The 4,229-nt window shown below is 45.1% G+C and overlaps 1 pseudogene; it reads right to left on the bottom strand.

Annotated features, from left to right (window-relative positions):
- Window positions 1–2,315: 2,315 nt before the first annotated feature.
- Window positions 2,316–2,432, bottom strand: LOC124556661 (annotated as a pseudogene).
- Between the last annotated feature and the right edge of the window lie 1,797 nt (window positions 2,433–4,229).

A 4,229-nucleotide genomic window follows, 5' to 3' on the forward strand; every position in this document is an offset into this window, starting at 1 on the left:
GATGTACGTAGTATGCTTTCCAAGTTGGTAGTTCTTCCGTACTGTAAGTACACGAATTTAAACTGATGATAAATGTACCTAGAGGTAAAATGGCTTCATTGCTCTTGGTTCCACAAAGCCCCATTTTTACGGTTCCCTACATCAATAGGTAGAAACGGGGCCGTTGTAGAATCACTTTGTTGTCCGTCTGTGTGTCTGTCAGACTACTAAAAACGGACTTTCTCATGAACTGCTAGACTTATCAAGTTGACGTCTATGTCACACACTGAGTCCTATACTCTCTTGGAACTGAAGGGTGTGTACACTTCAGAGTCAGTGAAAACAAAAGATACTATCATACTTCGGCCATATTTTGATAATCGCAAACTCGTTCGCCAAAACCTGCTGGGTGTTCCCTGCAGGCCTGGAACCATGAAATTCGGCAAGGAGCATGCTTTCATAGTAAAAGTAAAGGAAAAAAATCCGAAAATTGTTAGTTTGTAATAATATTACATGAAAAAAAATTTGTCATTTGTTATCCGATAGTCGGTCTATATATCAGTCTGTTAAGACATCTTTATCTCAGGAACGGGTAGACGTGTCTTGCTTAAATCTGTCATACACTGAGATAAACGCTCTGTTGACAGTGTAATAAATGTAAGCTTCTGAGTCAAAGCAGTCAAAAGATACGGTCATTTATGTCACATACTTCGATACTTGCAAACTCACTCATCATGACATATAAAGTAGGGAGACAAGGACACGTTACAATAAGAACAGTTATTAATTTTTATCCTTCTTTTATTATAAACTGTTTGAATTTGAAAAGTGGGATTCTATGTACTTTTACACATAGAAATCACCAATGAAACGTCCGATGAGACCATTAGAATGGCTACGATAAAGTATAGAGAAAAACACTGACACATGTTTCAATTTACCCCACCAATGGGGCACGTTGTAACATTCCAAAATTTTACTGAAAAGAGTCTACTCAGTTCGAAATATCTGACATGACAGAAGTTTCGTAATTGTGTTCACAGTCTGCACACACGAAGAAAGGATCATTATTCCCACATGACCAATGAGACTGACCAATGAGACCACAATCTACGTTTAGTACGCTGTATCCATTCCTCTCCCTTTCTATAGACATCACCACAGATCAACCAGTAATCTTCTTCTTCTTCTTCTTTTTCTTCGGAAGATGGATGAAACTGCAATTTTCTTTTGTTGTTTCCTTCTCTCCTTTTTATTCTATTTCCATTCTTCGGTGCCATCTTGTGATTTCTCTCCTCCCTTTCCTTCTCTACAGCCCGTTTTTCGAGTGTGTCTGTTAAGATAGCACACATTCTCTTCTTTCGTCAACGGTTCCTTTCTTTCCTTGGTCCAGCTTTAGAGAAACCGCGATTGTGTTCAGTGGAAATACGTTCCTCTGCTGAAGTACCTGGAACAGAATTAACTGCATTCGCCACATTCTCGGAGTTATCCAGAGGAGCTGAAAGTTTTTCTACTGGAGCTAGCCTATTGGTCACAAAAGATGCAGAGAAATCGCTTTCTTGGAATTTGTCTGAGTCAAATGGGAATATGCCTCCTGCTGAGAATCCTGAAGTGATGTTTGCTGGTGTAAAAATGGCGAGAAGTCTTCTTGAAATGACCATAAACGCTAAGATCAGGGGGAAGCAAATGATAGAAGCACTACACCACTGTTCTTACATTTATTAAGAGCTTCTGTACTGAAATGGGACGAATGGTTGTCCAGCAGTAGTCGCACGGGATCTTTCTTGTTGGTATGGTTTGCCTAATAAAACGGTCGAGAAATGTTACAAAATATTACTCCAAGATCCATCCAGAACCTGTGGCAGCACCGATGCACCCAATGAGCCCGCCAAGGATAAAATGATCTTTAAAATATTTTCTTGGAAAAATAATCAAGGGTGAAATGCATGACCCTTGCGCACAATAGCAGCTGCTACTGTAACCAATTTGTGCTCGCCGTTCAGCTGATCTGACAATTTCAACTTGTTTCACACCTTTGTGCGCAACTATCCTGTTTCGCTTCAACACTGTAGTTACACCCGTTCCACACATGTTCCAAATTCTGGAAGGGGGAAGAGGAGGAGGAGGCGGAGGAGCACTCCGTCTTCAGGCCACAGGTGGCCCATCGGGACCATCCGACCGCCGTGTCATCTTCAGTTGAGGATGCGGATAGGAGGGGCGTGTGGTCAGCACAGCGCTCTCCCAGTCGTTATGATGGTTTTCTTTGACCGGAGCCGCTACTATTCGGTCGAGTAGCTCCTCAATTGTCATCACGAGGCTGAGTGCACCCCGATAAATGGCAACAGCGCATGGCGACTGGATGGTCACCCATCCAAGTGCTGGCCACGCCCGACAGCGCTTAACTTCCGTGATCTCACGGGAACCGGTGTATCCACTGCGGCAAGGCCGTTGCCCGAAGGGGGAAGAGGGGGCCGAGAATAAACAACTCCTAGCTTTTGGAAAAACTCCCGAACATTTTTGCTATTACATGCTGTCATCCTTCCCAGACTTGTGCTTTCAGATGGTAAAGGGGTGTGACACTAGGGGCAAAGCGGTGGATCAGTTATTTTAATGGTATATAGACGAAGATATGTCATGTATGTCCCATTGCCGCACGATCATTCGTGTTAAGGAGGACATGGTGCTCAGAACGTCATACCACAGGTCATGTAACCGTAGGATATCGGTTCTCACCCGCATTCCGGGCATGACATCCCATTAGACGACAAAAATCACGCGTAACTGTATTCGATTTGAGAGGGAGGTAAAAATATATACTGCTGCAATTCGTGGCACTCTTGATAGAGGGGCCAGATCATCAATCAGGGTTCCCGTTCATCAGTTTCGGTTGCTCGGTTGCTGGTCCACAATTTAATCATCGTATTCATATAAAGGGAAGCCGGTCTTGCATGGGCCAAGGCCGCCAACTCGAGGAGCAAGAATTAATGTGTCGTAGCGGACTTTGATGACAAGCAGCTTGCAGTCTGTGGGCTATCGCCTACCGCGTGGATAAAATCTGAGCCAGATGGGGTATCCCCAACGAAAGGTGAGTGTCTACAAAATCAACACACTGAAACATATCTAATTCTCGCAAGAGGTTGCCACGAACGTTCGTGCGGAACACGTGAAGGAGGCTTTTATAGTTACGTGAGGCTGTTCGTTATATGTCGTGCCTGAATGTGGTTTGTAGGCATCTGAGCTTTCCCAGTAATAGCAATGGGGCCATATTTACCGCTGGGTGACTCCTGCAACTTCGTCAGGTTCACACGGCTGCCCGCAGCAGTCCCATATCGGGTGATCCTTTCCATCGCTTCTCGCATTTCATCCACTGATCGAACCAAGAACACTGAGTCATTCACATATTCACGACAGCTGAGAGCATACTTCTCTCTGTGGTCCCAGTCAGCTGGCTCCGCTAACCGTGAAACAATGGCTCAAGTCGATGGCCTAATGAAGCACCGACAGCGGACAACCCTTGCGGACCGACCGCATGCTAGTTACAGGGTGCGCCGCACGACCATTGACTAGCACTCGCAAGGTGGCACCTCGGAGGAGTCAAAAGGCAAGGGAAAGTACATCCGTCGCAGCACTGTCTCTAGGAAGTCATGACTCACTTTATCAAAGGCGTGGTCGAAGTCCTCCGTCACTAAGGCACTGCGAATGTGGCAGATCGCTGCCAGGGATATGATATCGCGATAATCGATGAGCTCTGACTGATGACTTCTGTCACCACCAGCGGGCCAAACACTTCGAAAGCACAACAAGACGCTGACTTCAACGATTGGATGGACAGATGCAGAGGTATGTCTGGAACTCACTAAGTTTGTACATGAACGACAAATGTTTGACAGGATATCGTACCAAACTACACAGATAAAAGGTTATCACATGAGCTGTTTTATGATCCAGAGTAAATATCAAGCGTCAATGAAGCAAAACACGGCTAGCGCGGCTCTTACGGACACGCTAGCTCCCGAGAACAAAAAAGCTACCAGAACATGCACGACAGACCTACCCTCGTTAACTGCGGATTGGTCCGTCTAAACGAGAAACAGCAGGCCACGGCCGACTAACGATTGTGCGCAAGAAGTCCTGGTCGAAATGAAGTTGGCGCCAAGTACGAGTCACTCAGTCTTATGATATTAAGTAACAGGAAAAATACTATGACACTTGAGTTAACGATATTACGTAAGTCAATGTAATTTACCCTT

The sequence above is a fragment of the Schistocerca americana genome, chromosome 1 (genome assembly GCF_021461395.2).
Source record: "Schistocerca americana isolate TAMUIC-IGC-003095 chromosome 1, iqSchAmer2.1, whole genome shotgun sequence".
Lineage (NCBI taxonomy): Eukaryota > Metazoa > Arthropoda > Insecta > Orthoptera > Acrididae > Schistocerca > Schistocerca americana.